Here is a 20,462-nt window from a genome sequence, read left to right as displayed (position 1 = left end):
TTTTACTCCGCACAACAGAGAACATTTTATTTCCCACATTGCAAATGCTGGCATTAACTGTCAAATCTAACAGAACACTGTTAACCGCGCTACATAAAACTGCGGTACAAATTATTTAAAATACTCTCTGCTTGTGTTTGCAAGTGCCTGTGGCATTGAAAATCACGCGGCTAACATAAATAACAGTCATACACGACGCATGTGATTATTTGCCGCTCATTTGCACGCCATAAGTTTTACAGTGCTGCTTAATGTTACCATTAACATTCTCTGTTACTGGTGTTGTGGAATAGAGGAAAAACTGTTACTAATACAGAGCACGGATAGTGTACAGAATGTAAATAGAGATTTGTGGAAAACGACTATTGAGCTCAGCGAGTGCTCAGGTAAATAACCAGTGTAAAAAATTATAAATAAATTGAAGCAAAATCTGGTAGCACTGCATCTCTCAAATCAACAGAGCAAACGTTGTACTGGGAGCACAAGCTATTCGACGCCAAAGAGAGCGAACGCTCGCCACAAGCCATTGGCAGTAGCAGAGTCAGTCGGTGGCTGTGGCAGCTCGCAGTCGTTTGCTGTTTGCTGTGTGAAGTGGCATTTTTGGAGCGCTCGTCGCCGTGAAACGTACGTGGCGCGGACAACCAAAGCGAACAGTGCATTCGTGTCGGGCTCTTTACTAAGCCCATTTGTGAAATCAGCGTCAAATACAAAGACGTAAGCGTTAATATTTATTCACTAAATTAGCATATACATAAAGTTTTTTGTGTGCGTGTGTTCAAAGAGTGTAAAATAAAGAATTATTTTCGATGGAGTAAAAAGTTGATGGATTATTTGAAAATTATATACGAGAAAACGCAGCGAAACAATGAACACGTTCAAAATGACTGTGAAAACATCATAAAACAAAGCAACAAATTAAATGTGCGAATATAATCAAAAGCGGAGATGTGTGACCGCTCATGTGTTCAGCGGCTACGTAAAAAATCCCATTTATCAAACTATACATATACAAAGACCTATATGTATGTACGTGTGATCAGTGAAATCAACATTTGAAACTGCGATCGAATAAGCTTCTTTGTTACGGCTGTAGCAACTTGAGGCGCTGAGTCGGATCGAGAATCCATCTTTTCGCGTTTATTTACAGAAAGTTCGAAAACAATCAATTCGCTTGTATTTCCTTTGTTGTTGTTTTCTTTATTAGCAGCGCGTAATTGTTCCGTGTACTTAAAAGTGCAAACTATTATTGTTATTGCTGCGTCACTTTTACTGCAGTTGCTGGTTGCTGCTGTTATTGCTTCTCGTAAGCTCCGCTATACACCTTTATTGGCTTCAATTACGAATCGCGTCGCTGCTATCGTTTTCAATTGGCGTTAAGTGGGTGGCGTTCATTACGCGGAAGACGCAATTATGCATACGTTCATACGCAAGAGTACTAATTCCATGACTTAGTTGCGGTGAAAATTTAAAATTTAAGAAATAAGGCATCACAAAATCTTATTAAAACTTTAATAAATATTAAAATAAAAAATATATTTTTGACAAAATGAGTGTGCAACTGCTTGTTATACATTAATTTTAATTCAATAAAAATAAATACAAATAATTTTTTTTTAAACAAGTATAGATAACGTAATCATTTTTATGCAAAAATTTTTTTTGCTAATTTTTATACCCTGAACAGGGCATATTAACTTTACCACGAATCCCAAAGAAAATATCGAGAGCGCTATGAAATATTTATATATTCATACATATATCTTCAAGAAGTTTAGCGTGGATTATTGTCGAAGGCAATGATGCCAGTTCCAAAGAATATGTTCAGATCAGATCACTATAGCATATAGCTGCCATACAAACTGACTGATAAAAATCAAGTTCTTGTAAGCAGTTTTGCGCAGTTTTGTGAAGCTATAGCTTCGGTGCAACCAAAATTAGCGTTTTTTTTTAACAGCTGACCAGTGACTTAGTACAAAACGCCGCCGATAACATTTCGCTTTGCATTTTTTAGTACTCAATTTCATTATTATGATAACATGAGTGTTCAACGAGTTAAACGTAATGATTTTTATTCTTTTTTAATAACAGAAATCGCGATTTGTGTAAATTCGGCTACTAAAAACAAGTTTGCGTAAACTGGCTGAAGTTATAGCTACGTACTTTAAAGGTGAGTTCTTTTTCTTGACGTTGTTTGTAGCTTAATATAGGTTAGGTTAAGTTAGGACGTATCAAGCTTTCTTAAAGAAGGTATACATTTCTCTCTTTGTTCTATGTAATCGAAGCTTCCCCTTTATACTGTTCGTCTTAAGTTTATAAACGTTACACTTTTTTGGGTTAATCTAGTGCCTAGTTTAATTTTAAGTATGTGTATTCTTTCCTGAAATTAAAATAATGTTCCTTCCAGAGCATCAAAGGCCTTTGAGCCTAATCTTCAAAGCATATAAAACTAATTAAGAATGATGTGAATCACTGTGTTGTTTTCGCCTGGACTTTAAGTCTCATTCCACTTTATATGACAATCGTGATTCCCTTCTTAATATTAGTCTCTCAATTACTGATATACCGCCTGTGTTAACAATCAGTTCATAGATTAAGATCTATAGCTGGATATTTTTAGATGTCGATACTTAAGTGAAATTAGTTCAAAATTCCAAAAAAATATTTTTTGTTTTGCATATTTTCGTAGTCTATACATTTTAAAAGATATTAATAACATGCCAAAATTTGATATGAATATTCAATATATTTATTTTGAGTTATAAGCTTCTAAAGTGTGGCCATTAAGTTCAATCAGCTCTATCATTTTACCTTTAAACACATTTATCTCAAAACTACATTTTTCAAATTGGCTGCAGTTGTAAGGAAACGTTTCGATCGCTTTGATTTTTTTGCTGTACAGTAACCTACCAGTTTTCGGTTGAAAGAAAAATGCAGTTTTGGCGGGCCAAAAATCAACTATTTTTTGAACAAAAATATTTTTATAAGTCTGCCACTTTGTTAAGATCATTGTATGGGCAACACCTTACAGATTAATCATCCCTTTTAGTATTTTTATTTTCAACCGCGGCGAAGGCCGCAATCATTGCAGCAGCGGTGGTCTATTTTTATCCGGAAAACCGTTCATAAATGCCTTCGCTTCAAATTATTTATTCATTAGAAATAAATATCTTTAATAATAAATATATTTTAAAATATAAACATTAAAAACAAAATATACAACAATTCTTTAATTAAATAAAGTCGCCTTAAATTATTCTCAGAGTATAAACTATTGTAAAATCAAATGTCGGAAATCTTGTTTTACACAAAATCAATTTATTTTCAGCGGTACTAATAAATCCAAATTGAAAACGTAATTTAGAAATATTCACAATTTATTTATAAATGATTTATAGCGAAAAAAATCAAAGCAATTATTTGAGTGCACTCGTCTGGTGGGTTTGAAAGGCAATTACAAATAAATTGAAATGCAATGTATTACGTAATTAACAACAACTATAAATTACGTTTGAAATATTTTTTTCAGGAAAAATTTGCCATAATTGGTGATCGTGAAGTATTTTACATTTGAAAAAGGTTTTTATAAATATGCCGCTCAAATTTGTTTAATTATAGGTTTAGTGTAAAACTTTACTTTCTAAGTTCCTTAAATGAGAAGATCGTTTAATAAACCCGTTTTTTAATTGTAAGAATCAAATGATACGAGTATTTATAATTATAGAAACCAACTAATCTTATACATAAATATGTATGCATTTACTTCGACGCACAAACACATACAAGCAACAGAATTGTGGACGATTAAAAGCTCATTATTATTCCAAAACAAATTCAAAACAAAGTCATTATCGCCAGAACTGCGATTCGCTTAGCTACTTAATATGTAATTGTGACTAGTATGATAATGCTTATATATTATATATTATACATGCACTTGTATCTATGTATGTTAATATATATATATATATAACTGAAATTATTACAGTTGATGTTTGTTTGTTTCAACTAAGCTGTCAAAAATGAGTTAAACCTTCAACAAGACAGGCAACTAGCTCACATTTAGACATACAAACATATATTATATTACATATATTATTAGTATACAGTTTGTTTATGCTTTTAACGGAAGTTTAAATTAAGAATTTCTAAGTGAGTGAAGGCAATAACTTAACAGTAAATAGAAATGCATTTCACTAACAAGTAACTTCGACTTCTGTAATGAGAATAAACCAGCTGTAAGCGCTTGTGCTTACACAATATAATTTTTATAATTAAAGTACTAAGAACTATTCACCACATAATGCTTATTTAAGGTGACTAATAGGTTGACCATGAGTTAAGTGGCACCTATTGCTTCATTAAAACGTGCATAACCGAAGTTTACTGAAACGCTTTAAGCAAATTTTTTAAGTCAAGCTGAATAAAATTGTAATTTTCTACAATCAAAAGTTAAAATACCACCATTTAAAAAATTTAGAAATTAATATTTATGGTAATTAATGGTAATTAATCTTGTGAAAAAACTGAAACTGTTTCCAATGTTTAAACTTCAATGTGGTTATTGTAGAACTAAACGGTTGATCTAAGCATAAAGTGAAGAAAAATGCTGAATTGAGACACATGTGTTAATTTTAAAAAAATACTGATGTTAACATTAAGTTAATGTTTGTGAAATTATTCGTCAATCCAACTATTTACTTTATTTTAAAATTTAAATTTAAACTTTTAAGCATTTTAGTGCTCAATTTTGTTTGTTATTGGATATAATTCAAAATGTAGAAAAAGTCACATTTTTATACCATTAACAGGGTATATAAAGCTTGGTATGTATATAAATGATTAACGTATATACACGCGAACTAATCCCTTAGGGTTTGAGATATCTCTCTGATTTTGCACAAATCCTTTTCCTCCAAAGAAGCTGCTCATTGGTCGGTCATTAAAGCTTCTTAAAAAACATCTTGTGTATTTTATTGTGTTATTAACAGCTCGACAGACCTAGCACATGGCAACCCTAATAAAATTTAATTATTGGACGAACATTTTAATCTCCAATACCATCAATGTAAAATAGATTTACAATTTTTTAAGGATCGGAACTCTGGTTAAATTAAGATTAAAGCTTAAAGATTTATATAGGTCTTGTTGAATATATTTATCCAAATATGGTCGATTTACAATTTATACAGGGATAGTCTCCAAAATGTACAACAATTACATTGCTCTCACAAATATCAGAAAAAAAACATAAAAATTGTTTTATGGTCTATATGGAGCTTATATATGTACATGAAAATACTTTCTTGTAATAAGAACTTCTATAAAAATATCCTAAACTGATTTTCAGCTGGCTGAAGGGCGATGATAACACAATTAAATGATGCTTTCATGTTGGTATTCAGTTTTGGAAATAGAAAATAGTCACATGGTGATAGATCAATACAGCACGATTACTAGCTTCTGAACGATCTGACCTGTGGTCGTCATATAAATCCTCATGATCATTTTTAAATCGTGTAAACTCCATATAAACTTGAGAACGAGTCATACAATCATGTTCCAATGATTTTTTTTTTTCAGGTTTAACACAAAAATTTATATTTGCTCTTTGTTCCATTTTTGTTTAGTAACATTTGCACACGTTTTCTTCTATTGAAATATCTGTTACTTTACCATCTGTCATTCGGTTTGCATAAAGTTAAGTGCGTTTGAAAGAGGATGCATTTATCTTTTTAGTGCTTTATGTTGTTTGATCTAAATATAAAGTACAGTTATTTTTGGGGTGGCCCACCTTGTAGTTAATCTGAAATTTTAGTTTTCGAACTTGAAATTTTAGGTAAAATTTATTTTAATTCATCACACTGTACTACCATTTCTCTCTGCTGTTTAATGAATATCAAGAATATAAATATTCTATAAATCTGACTGAGTTTGAGTTTAACTTGTTTAGTAAATCTTATTTTGTATAGATCCTTAATATTTTATTTTATTTTATTTTTTCCAATATATTCTTGTATATTTTTAAATTCGTAAAGACAGAAAAAAATCTTCGCTCTCAAATAGTGCATTTCGCAATAAAATGGTATTGTCGCACACGTCTGAATTTATAAACGATGTCAACTTGTGTTTTCGAAGGACTAAAATGCGGAGTGCAACGCAGGTTGACAACAACAACGCGTACATTACTCGGCGAATGGATGAATAAGACTAGAAAATGAGATAAAACAGAAGAACGGCAGCGAAAGACAAACGGCCGCTTCAGTCAACAGCAGAGTTATATAAACGCACAAATACATGCATATATACTACCACATATATACATATGCGAGTATAATACAAACCTGTGTAAAATAGCAACAAAAAACGGCAACGTAAACAAAGCAGAATGTATTTTGGTCTGCGGTAAGTAATGCAAGCCAAGAAAAGTGCAACAAAAGCGCACGCTGGCAACCCCGGCCGAGCGGCCAAAGTGCGAGGCAGCTTACGGAAGTGACATAGAAAGACAATAAAAGGTTGAAGGACACACTGTCGAGAGCACACACGTGAATGTGCGAGTGCAAGGCAGTTGCTGCGGTTGACTTGCGCTGTATTACATTAAAGTGGAGAGCAGAAAAGGACAATAACGCAAGCACACACACACACACACATACATGCATATATTTGTTGGTATATGAATAAACACGATTGCATGTATGTGTGTTGTCTGTCACTGTTTGTTGTGACCACAAGGACACAAATAATGGCTGAAGGATGTGTGGCTGCATGAGTTGTGCGCCGCAACGAGCTGCGCGGACAGCGGTGAAGAATTGCTATCGGTTGGTTCTGCTAGCATGTTGTGGCAAATACTGTGGATGCAACTCGATAATTTTTTTCTCTAACCAAATCGGAAATGATGTGCGCAAAAGGATGCTTGACAGTCTTTAGGTTTTTAATGTAGTGAGCTTTTAGGCGCAAGTGTGGAAAAGGAGGGCAAGAGCGTGCCACGTGGCAGAATTGTTGAAAGGATGGAAAAAGTTACAAAAGTAAACTTAAACACAACATAATTTCGCAGACAAATATGTGAGTTTAATACCAAATGGGCCATTTGGGCAAATTTCAAGCTCATATTTTTGCATTTTGCCAAAACGCTGTCATTGTAGCTTCACACTTTTTTGAGTTGAGGCCATAAAGAGAGGAATATGCATAAAAAAGGCATGTTCGCACAGCCATAAAAACGCTTATCAACTCCAATATTTTCTAATGGCTAAGCACGTGCCGCCCAGCGGGTCCCACAACAACACATCCCTTTGGCTACATTCAACGCACAATGAACACACAGGCCGGAACACACAATACCGAGACATCTCGCTTACGCACGAATATACATTTGGCAAATAAATGCCTCAAATGTCCAGCTCAGCGGGTATTTGTGTGAATGCAAGAAAGTACAGCAAAAAGAATACAAAATATTTGCTTTCCTTTTGATAAGCCTGAGCTATCACAATCTCAGCACTTGCTGACTCACAACTTTTTTGCTGCAAGTGTACACTTGTTGTTGCTATTGTGGTTGTGGTAGCCAAATATTGCTGCTGCTTTATTTGGTATTGTGGCTTCGGCTGGCCTGAGTGCACACTGGCCGGCAGTCAATGTTGACTGTTCGAAATGCCCCGTAAATGCCAGAGCCCGCATTGTGATGCGATGAATGCGACGATGACTCTGCTACGTGCACTCACCGCCACACACTTACACTTATGTGTGTGTGTTTGTGTGTTTTTATTTGCGAGCATGTTTGCCTATATGTAAACAGGCTATCTATAATCAGAGTCTCGTTTATGCATACGTTTAATCACTCACATGCATGTGCGTGAGCGCATGTGTGCGTAGGAAACTTCTCTTCAGTTACTTTGCTGCATTTATGGTAGTCCGAATAAAAGCGACCGAATGCCGGCAGAAGAAATACAAAATGCCCAAAAATTGTTTAGAAATTAGTCATTTGGAAAGATTTGCATGGCATCGCATGTGTGTGTGTGTGTGAATAAGTGACATAGTATTTGTACCAAAAAATTCTCTTTACCTCAGAAAACATTTTCCACTTTCAAAATACGAGAATGAATTGCAAATTTTTCATTTCTTATTAATGCATAAATTTTTAATAGACATAAGTGAGTGAAGCGATATATTTCTTTTTAATTTTACTGTGGTAGTAAATTAAGCAGCCGGATTCTTCACAGAATGAGGATATTCTTTCAATCACATTCAGTTAAAGCTAAGGCCTCTACTTGCCATTGAGAGTTAATCTGCATATTTCTATTTTTCGTCGTATAAAAAAAATAGTCGGATTAAGAAAAAAGGGGTGTTTAGCATTTAGTCCACATTCTGTGCAACAAGATGCTCAGCGCATAAAACTAGTTTCAATACTTTTAGTTTAAAGCCGTTAGAGCTAACTTCCAAGCTAATTGTTTAACTTTAGGGGAATAACTTGAAAATTTAAAAAATATTCTGTGAACTCTTTTATTCGACATTTATTCGACCCTTCTACAGAACACAGCCGGAGATACTTTCGAATTAGAACAAGAAGCAATGAAATGAGAGATCCATTTGATATGTTTCAATAAAATTGTAACATAAATTGAGTTATTTGGAATCAAAGCAGGTTGATTTGGGTTCGATAGCAGTTTCGCACCAACAGGAAATATATTTTTCTGAAACATGTTGCCCCGGCCGGGAAATGCAAATCGCCGAAAATTTTATGAAAAATATGCTAATATTTACACGTGGACTACAATTGATAGGTGGGCATTGACTTAGCCTCAAAAACATTTTTATGCCCAATCAGTGCTGAAAATAGTAATTCGCACCAATATTTTTGTGACAAGTTCTTTTTTAATGTAACCTTAAGGTATACAACTTGAGTGCTTGATTTTTATAGATTTATATAGCAACACTAAATCATCTTTAAACTCTATAGACATTTTGTTTATTTACTCTCAGTTTATTAATTTTTAGCGACTTCTAAGCAAAAACCTTTTTAATAAAAGTTGGAATAAGTTTTTAATTTTTTAGCTCCTCAAACAAAAACCAGTTCCAAACAGACAGCAAATACTGAAAGTTTGGCTTTTCATTCCGTTATATACAATACATCTTCATTAATCAACGGAATTATAAAGCTTATGAGAAGGCTTCGTGAGGGCTCCGCTATTATCCAAGGCTTCTTAAAATTTTATAAGAATGTAAACTAATCAACTGTCAATATATTATTTTCTATAGAAAAGAGCCATTTCTAATAATTTGTCATAATCGTATCTACTCGTATATATATTGATGCATTATTAAGTAAAACACACTACATATGCATAATGTTTTAGTTTGCACATGTTAAACAATTCTAGTAAACAATTAAGATATGTGAGATAAATATGTTGTATACACATACATATATATTTTTCATTCAAAAACTACTTAAGAAATTATGAGAAAGACAAAAATGATCAAACAAAAATATAATCACTTAATGCAAAGCTAAATATTCACACAAGTCTGTATATATACATATATATATGTATATTATACCTATATGCACAGTTCCGCAAAAATAACAGAAAATTATTTGATCACGTTACAATTTTAGGCAGTCTGTCGTTGCGATAAAAAAACCAAAACGAACACACTAAAATATAAGCTAAATTTTTATATGATCAAAGAAGGCATATATACATACTCCTAGGTATGTGTAGAAGAATTGTTTATTTCTCGTTAGATAAAAACACACTCAGTCTAAAATAAATTTTTCTCTTATTGCTCAAAGCCATTGCAATTTAATTACTTAAAAAATTATAGTGACTCATTTAAAGTATAACAATGCGAAAAAAGTAAATATGTGTGTGTTTGTATTCTAACTATTTGTGCAAATAAGTTCGCTTAGGAATGCTTTACAAAGAATTTTTTCAGCGTACATTTTTTATATACATATTATATATATTATAAGCAAACAATTATTTATTAGATACATACAAACAAAAGCACGCCAGCACGCAAGCGAATTTTTCTTTGAGTAACCTACTGTTCTCAAATATGCAACAAATTAGGCACACATGCACACAAAAAAATTCATAAATTGATTTCATTAAAAGTCGAGAAACGTGTTAGCCTTTCAAGTTCAATTATACATATTTCAATGCTGGACATTGACTTTGAGCAATTTTCAACAATTTCAAAGAAATACAAAAAAAAAGCTTCAAATGTTGCGACGTTATCCCAGTGAGTGTATGTATGTATATTTAGTGGTGCTTATTTCTGTAAAAAAAACAAAAAAAATTATTTAAATAAATAAAATTTTTTTTTTTAATTAATATACCGATAAGAGACGAACATTTCCTTGTAAAATTCTAATCGGTTTTCGAATTCTCTAAAAAACCAAACTGATCCTCTTTAATGTAGGCTTGAGTTAGAACGACAGCTCAGCAAGATCAAGAAGTTTTTTTTAAACTACGGCTGATACTTTACATAACTAACATCGGACTAGTAACCTGCAAGCAAACATTCTCAGAGAGATAACCAATGACTACCGCTTTCGCTACGTGAATGACGTTCACTCTCTCATGCAATTTTTTAGTTTCAATATATTTTGTGCCTCTCTTTAAATTTTACAGAAATTAATACAAAAGTTATTTAAAACAGAAGAATATATTTTAAATCTTCTGAATATTACATTTTGGAAAATATCAATATTGTTACAAATAATCAGTAGCTCGCTGATAATCTTTCTTGTGGGTCAAAATCATGTATGTTTTTATTGAAATTATTTTGAAATGCTTATCGCATTTTGCGAATGCCGTTACTTAGAGCGAGTTTAATTTAAAACGCATCAAATGAATATAGGGACAGGCAAATATATAGTATATAAGTATATAGGTATATGATTTTAAATATATGTTGTTATTATATTAATATTACTTAGCTAAATAGATTACAAGCCAAATGATTACCGAAGACGCTTCTGGTACGTGAAAACGGAGCTGTTACGGACAAACGCATAGATATGATCCTCAAAATGATTTTGGTTGACCATAATGCCTAGAAAAACACTGGATATTATCTCTGTTAGAAAGTGGTTTAAAGCTTCCGATTAGAAAAATTTTTTTTTAATGTTCTAGCATGTGTTGGCCAGACAAAAACTTTAACCAAGGTGTACCCATTCCGGGCAAGATACATATCATGCCGAAATTTGCATGTATTCATCTGTTGAGCACTTCTTACACTGTATTGAATACAAACAACTAGTTATCACATGAAATAAAAACATAGAAATATTTAATACCAGAAAACCACACAACAAAAAAATTCAACTCTAATAAAAAATATTTTTCCACCCATAAAATGAAACATAAAAAAAACATTCGCTCATTTACGACATTTACAAGATTGGCAAACGATAAAATTGGTCGCAAACGTAGCGCGCATTTGCCGCCATTTCCCTGCACATTTCCTCTCTCGACTGCGCTGAAAAGCGGTGAATAAATGGTTGGAAAGTGTCATTTCCACCAGACAGCGACATTGACATTCCGCTATTTTTTCAACGACGACGACGACGCGCCGTCACGCCGCCACACAGCCGAGCCCCATTAGTGGCGAGACCTCATTAACCTTCCGAAGGCAACGGATGCTGTGTGTGTGAAAAGATATAAGTACATATATACAAGTATGTACTGTTATATAGAGTACATATCTATATTAATGCATCTGTGTGGGTGCGTGGCGGCAGTTTTCAGAGATCGATATCAGCTGTGCCAGCGAATCGAGCGACATGTGATTCGAATTGACAGCGACTGCCAAATTAAAGTGACAAGCGGGAAAGAGTCGCTAGGTGCTACAAATTAAATGGCACGCTCGTAATAACGGAATGTGGAACTCTCACGGCAGAAGCGGCGTTTTTAATTCATTAGTTGCATGTTGTAGAATTTTTGGAGCGGAAAAATATATGCATGTATGGGGTTGCTGCACTGACTATTGTTAAAACCCATTTAGTTAGTTATCAGCTGGATTATTTTAAGAGTTTCATGCAAACAAATATAATTTGGAGATTCTTTATTGAAAGCAATGTCGAGAGTTTAATTTATTTTTTATAAATTTCACGCATAACATAATTTAAGAATATAATCATTCATTCAAATAATCCTATTCAGCGCAAGTGAGTTTTTCATAAAAATAACCCCAAAGACCATATATATGCATAAAAAAATGTTGAAATCCCATTAAGAGCATTTCAAAATTCCATCTCAAATACCTGAAAAAAGTTATAATTTATGAGCCGCTTTGATCTGTTATAATAAACACATATAAAATAACTCATACACCCGCACACAGTAGTGAAAAACTCGAATGAAAAGCATACAAAATTACGTTGCGCATTAAATTTTCATTTTCTCTGTCGGATCGCTTTGTATTTGCATATGAATTGAAATCCAAAACACCTCGCGCCCGCACCCTGCCCCGCATTTGGTATGACACAGTGCCATACAAATGACAACGCGGGCATTTTCCGCCATTTACACTTCATCACATTAGTCGAACTGCGCGGGAGTGTGTGTATATGTACATGTGTCTGTATTGGCACATATGTTTAACGGTATGAAGGCAATGCTGCTGCTTGCCAATTTGTCATTTATAAATCATATTTTGAAAAAAGAAAAAAATATGAAAAATACGCCGGAAAATAACACAATAATAGGCACAGGAGCAATAGCAATAACAAAAGGCACAACAACAACATTGTCGACTATGCAACACGCTTATCACTCAAGCATAATCGCTATCATCACAATTTGTTCTGCTCCAGCGTCTGTCAAAAGTGGATGGGGCACTGCCAGCGGCTGGGTTCATTGCAAATGACGCACACTGCGCAGAATGGCAAATGTGGTGAATGAGTGAAGGGAGGGGAGCGTGCTTGCCTGACAATCGTTGATTCGTTGTGAACTACTTCGCATTGAGTTCTATGTAAATTTTAGTGTGTATGTGTGTGTGTGCTTGTGCTTATAGCTTTATTATGGAGATCAATGCTGTCATCATTAGCGAAGCAATAAAATTAATCTAACTAATCATCACTCTTGACGGCTGAAATTCGTCGCGATGCGTAGTAAATCATACTTAGAAACTTAGAAAACGTTTTGAGATGAAGATGAAGAGGAAAAGCTCATCTGGCGGCTAAAGCTGTAAATCTTTTAGGCATCTTTATGAGGTAGATGTATTTTGTGCGTTAGTTAATTAAGTATTGATACTTATAAGAGAATTTTTTGGAGTTAGCACTTGCTGGCGATGTTATGCATGAGATATGATCTTATAAACCTTAAAATTTATTTCCTATGTCACCTTTACTAAATACATTATTCTTTTAAAAGTATTTAATCAAGCTCATAATTCCGATATAAATTAAAAACTTTGTAAATGCGGCGTTGATATGAAGCCTGATTTTCGTTGGTAGAAGTATGGCAGTCAATGCTTTCTTTCTGTCGTTTAAACTACACTATAGAACCAATTGAGGTTGCATGTATTATGTCTTTTGCTTGGTAACACAGTGGCAAATGAAAATACTTCAAGTGAAGTCTTATTTCACAAAACAAATAAGAAAAACAAAATTAAATTTTTGAAAAGTGTTCTAGAAGCTGTAGAGAGTCCTCTTTCTAGCCAATTAAAAGTTATCAACTTCAAAAAATTGTTTGTGGTCATTATTAGAGTTTTAAAAAAAGTCTTAAACGACAACATGTTTTCCTAAGCGTTTAAATAAATTTGGAGTCAAAAACCGTCAAATTCGGTAATTTTTATATAAATGTAACTCGAAATTTACTTTAAAACTGAGTGGGCCGTCTCCAGATGTTAAATTTTTTTTTCCAAAAATTTTCTTTCTTTATAATCTACAAATTTTAGACTTAGGCTAAGTAAAAAAAAAAAAAATTTCGCTCCACCCTAATATATTAATATTTAACAAGTTTTTAGTGAAAACTTTCGACTGAACACAAATTAGGGTTTTCTTTACTAAGCATTGAGCTAATGAAATGTATTCGATAACTTCCCTCATTTCAATACCGTAGAACCCAATATTCAAAGCAAAGGGCACTTTCAACTCTGCCATCAAGCTCAAGTTACTTCAAGACAATTCAATACATATCAATGCAAACTAAATAGTTAAGAATCCAATGAAAATACCAATCGTATAAAAAATCACAATTTGGCTAGTATATATTCTGTACTTAAATCGAGCTGTAAATATTGTACGATTTTTAGAGAAATTTCTACTTCAGCGTCATCTGTCTGCTCTTTCCGACCTATGTACAATAGAGATTGTTGTTCTCACATTAAAAAATTTGTATCGATTGATTCAATAGTTTCCGCGGCAGAAATATAAAATTTCTGGGAAAACATTAGTAACAAAGATGTTATAGATAATTTCTTAGGTAAAAGTTGTCATTACAAAATAATTTTTCGAAATTTGGTTTTAAATTTTTTTTCAATGAAAAGCGGTGAATTTAACACTAAGCTTGCTTACCTTCGGTGGCGATTGTTGCCAACCCAAACATGAGAAAATAAAGAAAGAGTGTCGTAAAACTATTTGTTCAGCTGAAATGGTATTAAGTTTTTCGATTTTGATCAACAGTTTTTAGATAATGAACGGAATTAGTTGGTGGTATGCTTGTGTTTAGAGTTTAAGAATCTATTCAGAAGAACACCGCTTAAGCAGCTAACTACTAGTTGTTGTAAAACTGACAATGTTCGTTAGTTTAGTGCACTTTAAGTTTTTAAATTATTGAAAATGAATTTTTTGTTTGTTATTAGACACTTTAGAGGAAATTTGATAAGTTTAAGTTTAAATTTCCTCGAAAGTCCGATTTCGATGTAAAAAGTTAAGTTCGAGCGAAAATATACCTAGTATATAGACAAACTTAAACCCGCATTAACATTTAATAAACACAGAAGTCGTCATGAACAGCTGGGAAATCACAAGTCCCACGAAACGTCTGTTCGTACTTCAACAGAAACTGGTTTCATTACGAATGAGCACATACAAGTAAGTTAATATGTTATATATATATTCGTGTATATACATACTATCGAAATCCCGTTAATACGCACCATTTATACGAGTATATCCAAGTATATTATATGTCAGCTTATTTGCACTGTAAAACGTTTATATAAAATTAAAAATATATACATACACATATAAGTATATAGAAGCATATATGTATATATGTATGTATGCTTACATTTGCGAATTTCAAGGTCTTCCGGCCAAATCGGAGAATATAATTGCATTTTTACATTGATTTAGGAGCATATTTGTATTCAGTTCAATTTCACTATAATAGGTAGAAATATGTCTGTCCACATATGTGTATATTTGTATGTAAATCCACTTATGAAAAATTCCGCATACGAAACTACAGTTATACGCAAACAACGCTGCGCAGTTTATAAAGCGATCAATTTTTGCGTTGAGTAGAGAGTCGCGTTGAGCCGCAGTGTGCTCTCCGCACTCTTATATTTGTCTAATACAGTATGTTTTATAAAGTGCTCACAACTGCCTTTACTTACTCTGAGTGAATTAATTACAATTTGTAAAAGCACAGAGAGTGAGCATTAGCAATGATAACAAAAAGAAAAGATATAATCTAAATGAATCTTCTTAAGTTTTGGTGATAATTAAAATAATATATGTATGTATATTAAAAACTAAGAGTTTTTGTTTTACAATCTAACACCTGTTGAAGGAAAAGTGAAAATAAGTAGACATTTACTATTTTCTAACAAAAATATTTAATTGTTTTGTCATAAAAGGCAATGGCTACTACGTTCGAGCGTAATGAGAGCAAAATTTAGCAGAGCATTCCTTACATCGTTTGTGAATGCAAATGCTTATGCGCGGTGTGTCAGCAGCAGCCGTCGCTTCTGACAGGTGCACACATGTTGCTGACTCATATTGAAAAATGAAATTTATCAAAACGCCAAAAGTGGCAAAATTATTATTTATTTTCTGTATCCGACACACTTTGCCTTCACAACTTTATTGCGCAAGCGCTGCGCTATTAAGCGGCACGCTTGTGTGGGTGTAATTTGAGCTTTCGCTTTCGCGGACAATAAAGCGGTGATTTCCATGCAAATTTGTGTGAATAAATGAATGAATGATTTGCCGGTGGAAAAATCAAATTGGCGACAGGGATGCATTGCACTTGCTAATAAATCCCTGGCCGGCGCTTGAAAAATTAGTTATTTGCATTGCAAAAAGTTGTGCATTCAAAGTTTTGAAATCACAACCTGCATGTTTGTGTGTGTGTGTGTTTGTGAACACTAACACCAACAAATGAATATTCACAGTCAAATTGAAGAGATTTTCAATAGCCAGCAACCGATTGCCCGTTTCACTAAGCTTTGCTGCTTTGTTTTGCTCTGCTTTGTTGTTGTTGCTTTGCATATTAGTTGGTCTCACCTTCCTGTTCCAATAACCCAGATCGTTGTGGCAAAAGCACAAACAAATACAACTTAGTACGTGTTTGTACTGTATATATTTATATGTACATATGTATGTGTTTGTTGTTGTTCGCCTGAGTGGTGTGGCGGCAACAATTTACATTCACCCCCTCCCCTTCGAAAGGCCGCCAACCCTCTCTTAACTTTCATATGTGCTGCATTTGTCATATCCTCGCGCTCTGCCTCACCCCCACCAAAGTGTGTTCCTTGTGCTTACCTTGTTGTTGCCTTCATCGATGACCGCTTGCTGATGGCGCTTGGCGTGTTAAGTGTTGCCAACAATTTCTGTTTCCTGGCAGTTGTCCACTGTATTGGTGGAATTGTTGTGGCATAACCGCAGTGCAAGGCGAAACTTTCCAACGGAAAGTGTAACAACAACAGCAGCAACAACAACGAGCGCATAGTTGCAGCAAAATTGTTATCTTCATCACAGTTTCCACTTTTGTTTTACATTGGCGCCTCCATTGTTTTGACTTACTGGTTATTGTGCTGTTATTGTTGTTACAACTATTGTTTTTGTTGTTGTTATTATTGCGATTATAGTGCAAAGTCAAATTGCATGGCAAATTGTTCGCATGCAAAATAATTAAAACTTTTTTTTGTGGCTTACGGTTGACTGAACGTTGTCAATGGCAACGGGCACAGTGGACTTGAGTTGGTTGAAAACCTGATAAACAAGAAAAAACGTTAACTGCACGAAGCTATAATAGTTTTCACAAAATTAACAAGTGGGCTTAGAAGTACATAATTTTGATCGTTCAGTTTGTATCGTTCGGTATCGACGGTTTCGACAAATGAGCAGCTTTTTGAAAAGAAAAGGACGTGTACAAAATTTCAGTTTAATAGCAGAAAGACTGATGGACCAATTTGCGAATTTACGGACGTGTCTAAAGTGTCACGCTGATCATTTATATATATACTTTATAAGGTCTACCGTTTCCTTGTGGATTTTACAGACTTAGTGGCGAACTTAAATTACGCTATTCAGGGTATAAAAATTATTTTACATACATGTATAACACATGTGCCCAAAAGAAATTTTATTTAGTGTTGAATTGATGGAAATGTCGTTGTCCTCAGAATTTGATCTAATTTTCGAAAAAAATCTAATTTAAAATTTAGGTACAATTACAACAAGTGGCTCGAATAGCTAAAATTTAGAACAAGTGTCCTCGTCCTCAACATCTCTCTTCGTGTACAGCAATCTCAGCTTTATATAGTAAATGTCGGAATACAATATCTATACCTGACTTTCTATGCTTTAACTCCTCATCATCTCCGATTTATATATTTCGGACCATATGTATTCTTCTTATTATAGAGAAGATCGTTTGTAGAATCTAACTAAACTTGCCAAATCGCCTCAAATATAAGTAATACATCTTTTTTTTTCATGCCTTTTCCATAACTGATTGAAGGGTTCAAATTAAAATCTCATCGCTTTTATGATTTTAAGAGTTGGCTTGTTATAAACCATTTATTTTAAATAAAAGTCTTATTGCCACGTCGCTACATTCCAAGAACGCATTTATCAATTTCTGAATACGTCACAACCTCGCAACCTCAATTAAATCATCCTTTCCCCAGTTAGCAAATGGCTTTTCTGTTTCCAGCACTTCTCTTTCACATGCAATTCTTTGAGAACACAGTATGCGCTTCGCCCCACCGCCACTTCGGCATTTTACAGTTCTTAGTGTTACTGACCACTTGTGCGCCCTTGGCAAAGGTGACATCACTTTCGAGTGCGCGACAGTCGGGGCAGGGGAAAGCCGAGGGATTGGAAATTGCGCGACGATAAAAACAATAAATTCATTTCTGCCGCCATGACTATTCATTACGCTATTTCATTCCTTTTTTGTTTTTTTCTTTAACTTGTTTTGTTGTTGCCTTTTTCATTTGCCGTCTGTTTCTGTTACGAAAGCGGCCATTAGAGCGAGGATCAAGCGAATGACAAAGAATACGCTTAGACAGAACTATGGTAAAAGTGGCGACAAAAACCGACGGTGCTTGTGCTCTTGTTGTTGTGGCAGGCGCTACACGGAATAATGAGAGCAGCAAGCGCATAAGTGGTGAACGCCACCAATTGACCATTGTTTTAGTCATTGCTAGTTATTATTGTATTTGTATTTGTTAAGCGCTGCTGGCCGTCGCCTCGCCATTGACGTGGCGTGCCAACAGCACAACTGCGGTGCATGGGTGGAGCGAGTAGGGCGTGTGAGGCAACTGGGCTGAGTGGCAATCCCAACGGAATCGAAAGTGGAGTAGAACAGTGCAAAAATCAACACTGTGGCAATATTGTTGGGGGCAATCACGCCGAGAACGAGCGCAGCACCAGCGGGACTGGAGAAAGGCCAACAATGCCAACAAATACTGCAATATTTATGAATTGGATAAAAAACTCTGTAGTAAATGCTTCGTGCCACTGGTTGGCCGTATGTGTGGTTGTGCTGCGGTGAAAGTGGCGTGAAAATATTAATGCCATAAACTTTGTGTCGAAATATGAGGTTAGATTGCGATTGCGACGCGCCGCTAGCAAGAAATTATTGTTGATTCATGTGATAATAAAACATATATGAACTGTCATAAAAAAAGAAATAAACGAATTAATAATAATTTTTTCATGCTACACTTGTATAATTTCACAAACACTCACGACACTCTCGCAACATGTTGCACAGAAATTTAATAAAATTTCAATTCGAAAGTAGAGTATAATTTTCTGAATTTTTATTAGTATTTTCTGAATGTTAGACTAGTAAAAATGAGTTCTTCTTTAGCGCACAGTACAACTATTTTGCATAATATAGCTGGAATTTTATATGAGGAAATAAAACATAATTGAAAAAGAAGTTTCTAAAAATCAATGTTTAAATTAGAGAAAAAATATTAGGTAAATATAAAATAAATTAGCGAAGATCATAATCCGCACTATCGTTTTCACAAAGCAATCCCAGTATTCTTAAAATACGGTAAACAAATTCATGTCCAACTTTTAAATGAAATATACTCCATGATAAAGCTTTTTACGACTACAGTCCGTCCTTTCACATATTTGGGGTCAGAAATCGAAAAAGGTAAAGTTGTATTAAGTCCTGCATGTTGGGACTTTTCTTTGTTTAGCTTCGAGAAATTTTATTTTAAGCTTGAACTCAAACCTTTGGTGAGAGCCTTGTAGAAAATGCCCACTAAAATATATTTTGTTAGATCCCTCACATGTTTTAGTACTTTTTAACACCAGTCAAAATTTTCACAATTTTTTCTATTGCGTATACGTGTGGCATACGCAACTTTCAAGTGTTTTAAAAAAAAAGGTCTAAAAACACTACAAATATAATATACTGCAAAACTTTTTAGACAAATGTTGTAACAAAATATTTATATAATTTTTAGCAATAACAAATTATTTTCTTGCAGCTTAAAACATTAGCTGACTCGCTGAAAAATATTGACAACCGAATACTTAGTTGACGTAAGTGAATTTTAATAAATTTATTAAAGCATTAACGTCTATAAGCTATTTAAATTCATTAAAAGCAAATTTTGAAACAATATATAAAAGTAATTATAAATTTGATCAAAAATTGTATAAATATAAGCAATTTTAAGTGACACATTCATAGAAAGAGCTTGTCATAGCCATTTATGCAGGATAAGTCAACATTTCAATTTTGACAAGCAATCGGCTTTTGTAAAATTTAATTAAATTTCAGATATCTCAATTTAAAATGCTCAAGTCGCATGCTGTGAAGAGCTGATAATTGATATCAACACTAAATATTGCAACAATGAAGTACCGTTTTGAAAGATGATGTGCCTATGAGTACTAAATAAGCTTTATTTTGTATTTGTTGCACTAAATAACTGAGAACTGCACGAGAAAATCACACTGGCAATTAAAGTATATTTTGCCCGACTGCTTTAAGGCAACAGCTGCTGCAACATGCAAATCACCTCGTATCACCACA

At 33.8% G+C, this 20,462-nt stretch overlaps 1 protein-coding gene across 3 annotated transcripts in view; it reads left to right on the top strand.

Moving 5' to 3' along the window:
• The first annotated feature begins 539 nt into the window (after positions 1–539).
• Mnr (Membrane-bound Notch regulator) overlaps positions 540–20,462 on the top strand; it is a 57,396-nt gene continuing 37,473 nt past the window's right edge. Inside the window, exons 1-3 of one of the 3 annotated variants that reach the window (XM_070110524.1) lie at positions 540–714; positions 2,089–2,167; positions 19,912–19,966. The gene's annotated coding sequence lies outside the window, so the exon portion shown is untranslated. The remainder of the gene's footprint in view (positions 715–2,088; positions 2,168–19,911; positions 19,967–20,462) is intronic. The other 2 variants (XM_014247051.3, XM_036365506.2) reach the window with 2 other exon arrangements.

The sequence above is a fragment of the Bactrocera oleae genome, chromosome 5 (assembly GCF_042242935.1).
Source record: "Bactrocera oleae isolate idBacOlea1 chromosome 5, idBacOlea1, whole genome shotgun sequence".
Classification (NCBI taxonomy): Eukaryota; Metazoa; Arthropoda; class Insecta; order Diptera; family Tephritidae; genus Bactrocera; species Bactrocera oleae.
The sequence above is the reverse complement of the archived record's forward strand: the minus strand, read 5'-3'. Positions and strand labels throughout refer to the sequence as shown.